General features: G+C 40.1%; 1 protein-coding gene across 2 annotated transcripts in view; it reads right to left on the reverse strand.

Annotated features, from left to right (window-relative positions):
• LOC104050949 (poly(rC)-binding protein 3) overlaps nt 1–12,945 on the reverse strand; it is a 512,398-nt gene that overhangs the window by 172,202 nt on the left and 327,251 nt on the right. For both annotated transcript variants that reach the window (XM_064443230.1, XM_064443231.1), the window contains one exon: nt 850–949. The gene's annotated coding sequence lies outside the window, so the exon portion shown is untranslated. The remainder of the gene's footprint in view (nt 1–849; nt 950–12,945) is intronic.

Raw genomic sequence — 12,945 nt, forward strand, 5'->3', positions numbered from 1 at the left:
TCTTCCCATTTCCCAGTATAGCCCCAGTGGAGTCCAGGAAATCTAACAATAGTGGGAGAAGAATAAAGTCTGAAGACCTTTTTCAAGTCTCAAGTTACCCATTTTACATCAGTTTACCTTTGGGGTAGCATGGCATGATGTATCATGCCTGCACGGGCGTGAGAAGGTTTAAAGGCAAAGGTCTACTTTTGGGGGAATGCAGGGGAATTTGAGAAAGACAGTACAGAGTCGCTAGGAGAAAGTGAGTCAGGTATTGCTGCAATATAAATAAACATACTTATGGAAACAAATTTTATAGAAAGGTTACTCTAGTGTAACCTGTTGTACTAGGAGGACTGCACTGTATAAGGTACTGATTTAGATGCGGTGTTAGCAAACTCCTGATGCAGTACAAGGCTGAGACTAAGCAGCTCAACCTTTCAAAGAGTAGGACATGCAGAGGGAGCATAGGAGACTAAATGGGCAAAGGTGGTGAAGAAGGGCCCAAATGCAAATGAATAAGCATTTCCAGACCCAGATACCACACAATTCTAGTGGCAGAAAAAAGGTTTTAACCATTTATCCTTTTACCAGGGAAAAGCCACCAAACATCCAGCGATGTGACTACAGTCCCACTGGCATTACAAGTTGGAACAATCCGGTGACCTGGTACTTTATCTCAGTTATATCTGTAATACTGATAGGTTTCATTCTGGTTGGGAAAGATTAAGATCACTTTCATACTATTGAATTTGCACTCATATTCACTTGGCCCAGAAAATGAATATGGCAGTCTGTATAATAAATACAAGTATAAAATACAAGTAAGAAGTATAGGGGAGAAAATAAAACTGAGAATGAAGAACTTACTTGTCAGAAGACCAGTAGTACTTAAAAAACTGCTGTTGTTGGTCAGTATTTGCAGTCACTCACGGTCTCAAGGAAGAAATCTATAGGTGTTGAGTATGCTCTGAAAAGAAGAATCAAGGACTTAGTGATTATATCACCTATCAAATACTAAAACAAAACTTGTTTTAAATAACTTGCTTTCCTATTCTATAGGGTTATTAATTCATAAAATATTTTTTTATTCCACCACTGAACCTCTGCAGAGAGTTTATGGGTTTCTACCAGTTGAACTGCTCAGATCAAGCTTCCTGGAATGCAGAGGGAATCAAAACAACAAGAAGAGTATTATTCTCTTGCATACTGACATTTCTACACTGTTCCAGTTGTGAGAGAATAGTGAAAATGAAAGAGGCCCGGCTCCTTTCTGGTTTAATAAACCAATATACAGAGTAAATGAGTTTCCAAAACAGGCACATAAAATCATATCCCTAAATGTCTTTCAAACAATTGACTAGAGTTCATTGGCTCTTTTGGACTAGTTCATGTATTTTATTCCTTAGAATCATAGAATCATAGGGAAGCCATATGTCTAAAGGCTAAAGTCACTTGGCTTAGTCTGGAGAAGAGGAGGCTGAGGCAAGACCTCATCGTGGTCTTCAGCTTCCTCACAAGGGGAGGAGGAGGGGCAGGTGCTGATCTCTTCCCTCTGGTGACCAGTGACAGGACCCGAGGCAATGGCAGGAAGATGTGCCAGGGGAGGTTTAGGCTGGATATTAGGAAAAGGGTCTTCCCCCAGAGGGTGGGGGAGCACTGGAACAGGCTCCCCAGGGAGGCAGTCACGGCACCAAGCCTGAGAATATTCAGGAAGCACTTGGACAACGCCCTCAGAGATATGGTGTAAATTTGGGGTTGTCCTATGCAGGGACAGGAGTTGGGCTTGATAATCCTTGTGGTTCCCTTCCATTTCAGGACATTCTATGATTCTATGATTCTATGATTTGGCCTCCTTATTTGTCATCTAATAGCTGAGGATGTCCCATTGTACTCACAATGTTACTCTGCATTTCAAGTCTAGCTTTGTAATTTCCAATTGTCCTTAATGGACAGGACAGTTGACTGAGTCAAGGAGCCATCTCAGCTCTCCAAATCAAAATGAAACTGAAAGACTGGGAGACGACCAGTGCTTCCATCTATTCAAACTATGGGGGGAGGAGGCAGAGGAGTTGGAATTAAGGATTGAAGTTGAGCCTGGGAAAAAGAAGAAATGGAGGGAAGGTGGTTTTAGCATTGTCTTTGTTTCTCACCATCCTATTCAATTTTTAAATGGCAATAACTTAAATTAATTTTCCCCAAGTGGACTCTGGGTTTTTTTGCCCATGATGGTAATCGGTGAGTTACCTCCTTGTCTTTATCTCAACCCATGAGATTTTCTATCTTATTTTCTCCCCCTGTTCTACTGAGAAGGGGAGGTGAGCGAGCAGCTGGATGGGGGTCTGGCTGCTTGCCAAGGTCAACCAACCACACCTATAAAATAAAGTTTCTGTTACTGATCTCTCCCAGACCAGTAGGGCTGACACTGGAATGGAAAAAAAAAAAGCCATATAAAGAAAACTCTGCCATAAGGCATGGGAATAAACAGGACTAGTAAGGAACAGAACTCCTTCTCAGAGAAAATTGTGTCAACAGGAAATCTGCAAAAACCCCTAGCTTCTGTACTGTCATGCAATCACAAATTTGGAAACAAGATCTTATAGTAATAAACAAAAAGTCAACTAACTCATACTCCATGGAAGGAGAGTGCTGAAAATCTCATTTAAAAAAGATCTCTGCTTGTGATAGGATACTGAGGTATTTTTTGCCCATTAAGAAATTTTTGACAATGATCATTGAAAAGTAACATAGCAAGTGGTTTAAAGTCAGAGATGACACTGACTTGCAGTAATATATTTATTCTGTCAACACTTCTTTTAGAAACAACTATTTTAAGTTCTTTCACAGCTAGATTTTAACAATCCTGAGGTGATTTATTTAATTCCAGATTTCATTAAGCTACTGAACTCCATCTTAGCAACCATTATGATGATAGTAATAACACATTTTGGCTATGAAAAAAAATTGAAGGGCTATGCATGTCTATCTCATATTGAAGACTGTGGGATGAAATCTTCTTTGAGTTAGTACAACAAAGGATTGTGCATTTGTTTGGATTCCTTTGGGTTTGGTCAGGGTATGCCTTACAGTGGCAAAATTAGCAAAACTGTCTTAGAAAAACCTAATTGAATGAACTCTTTCCTGAATGACTTTCTTGTTAGAATTAATGTTCTGTTAAAATAATCAACAACCCACCAAAAAGATGGGGTCCATGGGAAACATTCACATTGCCTCACATGCTTGTGAGAAATCTCTGGTATAAAAAACCCTAGAACAATATAAAATTGCCAGTAGAACTGAGAGAATATTAAATTCTGCCAACAATCATTCTGTTTACAGCCTAAAACACTCTTGTAATTTAGCTGTGTTTTCATGGCTAAATAACTAACGTCTCATGCCTGTACCCTGGGAAATCTATAAACAAACAGTGAAATTAACTGTTGGTTGGGAAAGAGAGCTTGGAAACAGCTTTATGAAAATGTCACCTAAATCCTCATCAGCTGTCAAAAAAGAAAATGGTATATTAGGAAATATTAGGAAAAGAACAGAAAATAGCAGAAGAAAACATGGTAATGCTGCCATAAAAATCCATTGCCCACCTAACATTTTGAATATTGAACACGTTCCCATCATCTTATCTCAAAAATGACAGGGTAGCAATAGAAGGATAAAGAAAGGGATGACAGGATGATCAAAGGTGTGTAATGGCTTCTGTACTATGAGAGAAAAAATAGCTTTAGGATTTTCATATTGGAAGAAGGACAACTGAGGGAAAGGACTGTGACAAGACACCAAAAAAATTGTGAACAGTACTGAGAAAGTGAATAAAGAATGCTTTTTCACTGTTTTCCGCAGCACAGGAAGCAGTCCCAATAAACAAGCACTTAGCAAGTTTAAAACATGAAAGCCAAGAAAGGATGCTTTCCACAAAGATCATAATTAAATGGTGGAACTCATTGCCACAGGGTGCGGCGGATGCCACATACATGTGTTAACTTCAAAAAGCAATTCACTGTGGTGATAAACGAATCGTCCACCAGTCAGTATTTCACACAAAGATGCACGATATAAGCCTTCAGCTTAAGAAGCACTAAAGAGTGCTGTGGGATGACACCAAGGGATGTTACCTTTTGGTCTGATTTAAATACAGATGTCACAATATCCTCATTCATTTTGCTCTTTCGTTGCATCCTTGCTGATCTCTTGCAACATACAGATGTTAGAAAGCATGGTGTGCCTCCAGCTAGTGTGCAAGGAAGACTTTGAGGGCAGAAAATGCCCAGTTTCCCTCATCCCTCCGTGCAATTTCACATCCTAGGGTAATTAGAATAAGTGAAGGATTTATTTCTGGGGACTTTACAAGTCCATCCATAGTTTTGAAAATAAAAAATGAATATAATGGTAATTACAACAAGGCCACGTGCTGGGTCCTTCACTTGGGTCACAACAATGCCATGCAATGCTACGGGACTGGGGAAGAGTAGCTGGAAAGCTGTCTGGCAGAAAAGGACCTGTTGCTCAACAGTCAGCTGAATAAAAGCCGGCAATGTGCCCAGGTGGCCAAGAAGGCCAACAGCATCCTGGCTTCCAGAGAAATAGTGTGGCCAGCAGGAGTAGGGAAGTGATTGCTTTCCTGTACTCAGCACTGGTGAGGCCACACCTCAAATACTGTGTTTAGTTTTGGGCCCCTCACTACAACAAAGGCACTGAGGTGATGGAATATGTCCAAAGAAGAGCAATGAAGCTGGTGAAGGGTCTACAGCAGAAGTGTTATGAGGAGCAGCTGAAGGAACTGGGTTTGTTTAGCCTAGAGAAAAGGAGACTGAGGGGAGACCGTATTGCATTCTACAACTACCTGAAAGGAGGTTGTAGCAAGGTGGGTGTCAGTCTTTTCTTCCAAGTAACAAGCAATAAGACAACAGGAAATGGCCTCAATTTGTGCCAGGGGAGGTTTAGATTGGATGTTAGGGAAAATTTCTTCATCAAGCATTGGAACAGGCTGCCCAGGGAAGTGGTGGAGACACCATCCCTGAAGGTATTTAAAAGATGTGTAGATGTGGTGCTTAGGGACATGGTTTAGTGGTGGACTTGGCAGTGATAGGTTGACGGTTGGATGTGATGATCTTAAAGTTCCTTTAAGAAATCATTATTTTGGCTAAGCCAAAAGATTTTCTTAGGCAGGCATATACCTACCCCAATGCCAGTCCACTCAATAATGGTTACCATTCAGGGTAACCGCATCCTTCAGAATAACATGTTTCAGTCACACAGAAGCAAACTGCCACAAGTCCCAGAATGTTGCTGTGTTTACGCCGATTATTTCAGTTAGCAGAGTTGTCTTGGTCTAGGGCAAGGTATCCAAGTCCCTGGCTGGCTGACAATTCCCCCAGGAAAAATTCATGGTGTGGGTTTTTTTTTGTGTGTGTTTGTTTTCCTGGGGGTTAGGAAACAACAAAACCCTTTCCAGGTCAATTTTACTGCCCTGTCATGAGGTGGGACTGCTGGTATAGCTGAAGCCCAGCCTGAGGAATGATTTGCTTGTGGAGCACAGTACACCCGCATTTCTGAGTCGATTAGGAAAGCACTCCTCCTATAGTTGTAGCCACATTAGACCACACTGGCTCAATCGCTTTTGTAGTAGTGTACTGCTTCATCTCCCAGCACACTTCTTAAGAATTAAACTTCGCAGTGTAGAAAAGATCCCAAGTCAACTTGAACCCCTGCGGAGAAAATGAAGCAGCTCAAGAGCACCTGCAAACTATGGCTTAATCTACTGGACATGCTAACCCCCCGCATGTTAGTCTTAGCTGCCCACCTACACTTAACCTTTGCAAAAAAGTAACTTTTTATTGTAGTTTGTACCAGGCCTACAAATGATATGAACTACAGTGTGCCTACAGGGCTTCCCCACTAGTACGAGAATGGACGTTAAGCCTTCTACTGATCCAGCAGCACTGCAATAAACACCTCAGATGACATTGGTGTGCCAGCAGCTTCTTGCATAGTCCTGGCCTTATTTTTCGATGGAAAACAGGAACATAAGAGTAATCAAAGAAATAATGCAATTAATAGAAATAAGTTGAAAGGTAAAAAAAAATCAATTTTTGATAGCTTAATTCTTTGCATTGGGTGTAGGTGTCCAGGTGTTGGCAGTGGGGGGGCTGCAGGGGTGGCTTCTGTGAGAAGCCAAGCTGGTGGCACCTCTGGGAAAACATATTTAAGAAAGGGCAGAAAATGCCACATAGGAGGAGGGAAAAAAGATGAGTAAGAAACAACAGAGGGAGTACCAAGGTCAGAGGAGGAGGTACTCCAGGCACTGGAGAAGGTATCCCCTGTGGTCCATGGAGGACCACACACCAGAGCAGGCAGATATTTCCTGAAGGAGTGTGGCCCATAGGAGAGAGCCTAGGCTGGAACATGGTGGGAAGAGTGAGAGGGAAGGAGCAGCAGGGAGCAACCACTTTGTATTGACCGTAACCCCCATCACCCCTACACTGCTGAGGGGGAGATAGGAGTTGTCTGTAAAGGAATGAAGTTGAGCCTGGGAAAGCGGGGAGGAAGAGTGTTCTTTTAATGTTTGCCTTCTTGTTTCTCACTGCCTGAATCTATTTCAATTGGCAGTCAATTAAATTAATTTTCCCCAAGTTGAGCCTGTTTTGCCCATGATAGTAACTAGCAAGTGATCTCCTTGTCTTTATATTGACTCATGAGCTTTTTCATCCTATTTTGTTCCTCTGTCCTTCTGAGGAGGGGGATTGAGGAAGCAGTTGGCTGGATGCCTAGCCACTGGCCAAGGTCAACCCACCACATCCTTGGAGCAAAGAATATGTTTATGCTACTTTGTTTTCAGTGAAAGTGTCCATACTGGGTTTGTTGCACCTCAGTAATGAACATGAATACCATACCTTCATTTAACTTAATCTTAACTGCTCTAAGCAATCCTTATATAGACAAGGAACAATTCTGTTCTCAGAGAGCATGAGGATGCAACCCTCCCTTCGTACTACATCCATTGTAGGTAGTTTGTAAATGTATTATCCAACCCTATTTCCTGCTTGCAAATTGTTAATGAGCAGATTTCTGCCAATGCATTGTTAATTATGCACTGAATTATTTGGACAAAGCGTTTTTAGCATGTGGGTTGTTTGTCAGCTCTTTGCCATTGGCTATGCACTGTTAATAATTGTTTTGACTTCTGCCTTATGTGACTTACGATGCAGGAAGAATGGTATTGTTCATGAATGGCCACCTCATAGTAACAATAATGTTTATGCTTACTGAACAGATGAGAACAACTTTCCAAAAAGACACAGGTGAATAAGGAACAAAATATTCAGCAATGCAAAGTGCTTCCTCACGCATGTAAGTAAATATTTCTCAATTATTCATAAAAGGAATAGAAACGTCATCCAACCAAATAGCTGTTTGGACCTAACAGATGTTTTTGTCAGATGTTATAGTCTTTGTGAATCAGTTTAATCTATAAGAAAACAAGTTTGCTGTGACCAACATGTAACCTGTAATGCAAAAGTTGACATATTACTGAAGGAGTTTTGAGTAAAAGAGTTATGGGGGCAACCAATTAGAATTATATTTGCTGTAAGTTTGGACAATGACGTGGAATGATTTAATTTGCTTTAAGCTTGGTCAACCCCAGTGCATTCTTTTTTCTGATTTTCCTTAAAACCTCAGTGCCACCTGAAAAGATCACATCTGGTAGGGTCAATGCTTTTTCTTTGCCCTTCCAATACCACACACACAACATTTTTTAAGTCCCAAAGGCCTTTGACATTGCATTACAATGGATCAGCCACCTCTAATATGCTGAGAAGGAAGAAAAGCAGACTCCCCAAGAGAGGGGAGGCAGACAATCTGCCCTGAGGCTTCCCTATTGTTATTTTGTTTAGAGACAGGCAATACCATAGTATGTATGACAAGAGAGGAAAAGATTTCAAGTCGCCCCATCTGTCTCCTCCTTAATTTGATACGGATTGTTCAGTTGGTCCCAACTGTCTGTAAAATACTGAGATTTTTCATGGCTGTTGTGCTAGAGAAATCTCCTGCCTGCCTGTGATATGCTGTTCTACTTTGAGCAATACTCCAAAATCAGTAAGCATACGAGTAATCATAGGCAGCAGACGCTGTGCTACCTTACCCAGGAGCAAGCTAGTTTTATGTTGAAGATTATTCTGGTGTGTCTGGAAGCAGGATTCATGCTTAAACTTTTCTAATTGCCTCATCTTAGTTTCATAAGGACATGTGCAACACAAAGATGTATGTGAAGAACATTACACAGTTCAGTAAGCATTGCTTTGGGGAGGATGGACAGAAAAGAGTGGGGTGGTCAGCATAGTATCCTTGTTTGACAAGCTTGGACTGACAGCTGGACAGAACTGTGCAGATAGCAAAAAACAAGAGTTGTTTCACTGACACTTTATAGGAGATAACCTCTTCTCTATGCAGCAGACACTGATCAGTAATGATTAGGAACAGGGAATCTCTCAGAGACCATGTCTAGTTAATACACCATCTCAACTTAGAAAATACTAGTGTGTTTATTGTGCTATATTGCTCAGTAGAAATATTGAGCACTTCCAGAGTTGTCATTCTCTTCCGCAGGAGGTATCAAAATCCTTTACTAGTTGAGAAGCAGTATTATGCAAGACTGTACAAAGAGGCTGAGCTACCTGCCTCAGGCCTTGCAATGGAAGTCATAGAACTAGAAATAAAATTCACGTCCACTGTCCTAGATGCTATGCAAGTTCCCTCTCTGCAGACAGAGTTACAGAGTTGACACATTTCTACCAGGTAAGGACAGAGAAATAACATAACTTGCTGCATGTCACATAGGTATTACATTATCTGCTAAACTGCCCTACCTCTGGAACTAGCTAAAGCTAAGGAAATGGTGATGCTCTCAGAAGGCAACTGAGAAGAAAAGTCTCACTATGAATTGCTGAAAGTTATTGCTTACATCACAAAAATTATATCCAGTAAAGTACCACTCTCCAGCAAAGAGAAACCTAGCAATCATAACACAAACATAAACATTTGCACAGAGAACTAACTATAGAGGAGGAATGAGTTTACTAGGAAGAAAAACTGTTAACATAGTATAAATTTAATCAACTATTTTTATCCCAGGACTACAATAAATGGATACATACCATATTATAAGAATCTGTGAGCACAATCCCATTTCACTTATATATGAAGTCAATGGACTTATATTAGAAAAGAACCTCTTTTAGGGACATCCTTGAAACCATTCACATGATTAAAAAGAATAAGATTTTACTTAATATGGTCAGCTGACATCCCTGATGTATATCACATATTACCAATTTTATGTTATCCTTATACAGTGCTTCAATCCTTAAAATGTCATTTCATCCATTCAAGCATCAATATTGATCTCTGACTAAGTATTTCCAGTTAAACAGTGTGAAAAATCCCACCTTTTCAGCTATGTTTTTAGATAAATAACTCAGCTGAAAACTACAAGAATATTTCTACATCTGAGAATGATTGGCAGTAATCTACTCATTCAAAGAGTGATTTCCCATAGTTTTCCAATAAGATATAAATGGAAACAAATAATTTTGATCAATCTACAGCTTATAAACAAAACAAATAGCATATTGCAATCAGTAAGCAAATCTGTGAGGGTAGAGTTTATAGCAGCGGGTCATTTGCTTATACTGCAATTTAGATTTCAGTTTTCTCATATCCACTTAGTAATTTTACCTGCTATGTTTCCCAGAACACTGTGGTGTATCCTGTTGTTGTAGGCAATTTGGCTGTGCAGAAGCATAGTGATGTTTCCATAGTTTAACTTGCATGCAGAAGTCCACTTTACCCTTTCTTATGCCAAAAGGAAAGCCACGATTGTTTTCATCGCTTACAGATCATGACATTCTTATGCAAAGATCAGTGGGCCCTCTTTGATCACTAAGTGTCACCTCCCACAGAATACGTGATGCAGAATCCCACTTGGCTTGTAAATCCCTGACGCCGGCCTAAACTCCTCCCTTCCCACCTGTATCCCACGTTTCAATAGCGAAGCTGTTCGGTGTTAGTGTACGAAAATGGGATTCCTCTTAGAAATTATGTTTCCCTCACCTCCCATGACTGTCTCTATCTCCTCTAAATATAAGACAGACAAAAAAGAAAAAGTGATAGACAGAAAAATGGCTCTACAGAAGGAAAGAAGGTCAGAGACAGGGAACTGTGAAGTTACTGCTGTCCAACTTCTGCTGTCCAACTCCAGGGTAGGTTTGTCTATAAGATAAGGAAGCACAGCCTATCCCATCAGCCAAATCTTTACCAAAAATACTGAATAGTTGGGGGAATTGAAAGGTTGCATGCTGGAAAGAGCTCAGTTGATGACTTCAAGCCCAGGCTCTCCAAGAAAATCTGTAAAATAAGTAGCGGTTCAGAAAGTCTAAAAAATGTCTAGGGGGCTGAGCGGAGTGGTTTGCAGTATAGGCAATTTGTGGGTCAGGGGTTGAAGGACAGCCCAACCCTTTGTGCAGATACTGGAGAGTGGCCTGTGTAAGGCACAAGAGCCAGGAAACACTGTGCCTTGGTGCTACATAAGCCCACTGGCACTAACTGCAGCTGTCCTTCAGGAGAGCAGTGTGCTACCCTGGCAAAACATATGCTGATGCAGGCAGAAGGTTAAGCCCATAGATCAAATATTTCTTTGTCCCCTTAGCTCTGCAGTTTGCATAAACTGAAGTTAGTAGGACCTTGCTTATATCTAGCAGGCACGGTAATATTTTACCTGTGCTTTGTTCCACTTTTCAAGGAGGGACAATGAGGCCCAAGGGAAATCTGAGCCTTTCTGCACCAATATGCCCCCATTTAACATGACATCTTTGTACTTACAGCTGCAATAACATCATAGTCTATGGAATGAGGCAAATGCTGATTTTTTTTATGAGTACCCATTGCAGTAAAAGCGAAAACTCTTTAGAAACATAAAAGTTCTTTGAATCACTACAATATTTAAATGAAAAGAGACGTAAGTCACTACAAATATTTAAGTGTCTTAAATAAAGATTAATTAAGAACTAGGCAGGAAGCTGCCTTTTCTTTTTAAGCAATACATTTTTAATTGCAAAGTATGCTTTAGTAACAAATTGGTGCTTAATGGAGATATGAACGGCAAAATCTGAAGGTCAGGGATAATGATCAGATACCTGCATATGTGTCTGCACATAGAATACTGTTCTATACTTGAGCAAATTTTACAAAAATTATTAAAAGATATTAATTTGAATAAAATGCTAAGTTTTGTCAAAGTACGCACTATCCTTTTTTATTTGCATGAGTTCATGTTCATATGCAAGAGTATCCCCTAAAAGAATACAGATTACAAATACCTACTTCTAAAAATTTTCCTGTGGCCTACATGCCATGATTAGGAGAGTAGGGAACAAAGGAAGATGCCACTCTGAAGAGATTAAAACATCTAATTCTAACTACATGGAAAAGGCCACATCTATGAAGTGTGAACATAAGCAAAAAGCTTCAGTTTTCCAGTAATCAGGTAAAAAAATAATTTTTTATCCATCTGAAGATAGATGCAGGCATTCCATGTGTGATGTCATGGCCTATTTTAAGGTGTTCTCTACCTGTTTGAACAGAAAGGTAATTCTCCTCTGGTCTTTCAAGATAAACAGAGACCAGAAAGGCACCTTGGGTTCAATTATTCTCAGCTACTCAGAGACCCTGGAAAAACTGGCTTTGGAATGCATGGCCAGGGCATATTTTGGTTTTGTGTTAGCATAGTGCCTTGGTTTGTTTTGTTGAATCACACTTCCCCTGTTGAGTGAGCTTATTTTATTTATTTGTGCAACTGCACATGTAGAACTTTACACATAGGTTAGGTTATATACGTGAACCATCCGGGTTCACAATGCTCAATTTCAAGTATTGGGTACTAACCTGAAAAAGTAACATTTTATAGACACCATGCATCAAATGAAAGCGAGTTCCTGCATTATTAGTTGCATAAAGGTAATTTTCAAGTGCAGTTTTATAATTGATGAGCAGAACTGAAAGAAAAAATCAAACTGCAAGAAGTATCTTACCTGAACTGAAACTTAGCTCTTGATACAAAAACCATGGATCAGGCTGAAACCATGCAGTCTCCCTTCATATGATTGTGGCCTTCTAGCGCACATAGAAAAAGCCTCTATCCTATATTCTTGCTTGCCTTTTGCACATTCAGAGCTAAGGACATAAGGATGATAAAAATAAAGGGCCAGAAGAAAACATCGTAATTTCTCCCAGTTACTCTTTTCAACAGAAAAGAGATTTCTTTTTTTTTTTCCTCTACTGTTTGAATTTCCTAGATGCAACCTTCCAAACTTATCTCACGCCACCAGCAGTAGGAGATTGCTATGACTTTTGGGTACTGACCAGCACCTCCCCACCCCAATACTTTATTCTGTGTTTACAGTGGAGCTTTGCATGCTCTCCTCCTAACCACTTGCTGGCAAGCTGAAACTGAGAAATGAACACAAGCAAGGGTGAGTGGTTTTACTTTTGGCAACTTTTCAGAGTTTCACTTGAAATGGAAATGTTTTATTATTTTGTCTTGGGAATGAAGTTCCTAATCAAAAACACAGCAATAGCAGAGAGTATATCTTCTTTCTTTGGTATTAGCATAGCAGATACCACTACAGTTAGTATAAACTCTTAGTCTCACAGCTTCTCTTTTACTGGTGCTCAAGCACTGGTACTTCTTTTGTTAATAATAGAGCATTAGGAATATCCTCTATGCCCTAATGTCCCATGGCAGAGGCAGGAACCAACCACCTTCTCGCAAACAAAAAATTCCTAGTGAAACCTAAAGCAGAGAGTACTGAAGTCACCCATTGAAGTGAGAGAGCCAAAACCGGAAAAAGTAGGCCATTAAATACAAGATATTTTGAACTGCATGGTCGAGACTTACGT

The sequence above is a fragment of the Phalacrocorax carbo genome, chromosome 2, assembly GCF_963921805.1.
Source record: "Phalacrocorax carbo chromosome 2, bPhaCar2.1, whole genome shotgun sequence".
In the NCBI taxonomy this organism is placed as follows: Eukaryota; Metazoa; Chordata; class Aves; order Suliformes; family Phalacrocoracidae; genus Phalacrocorax; species Phalacrocorax carbo.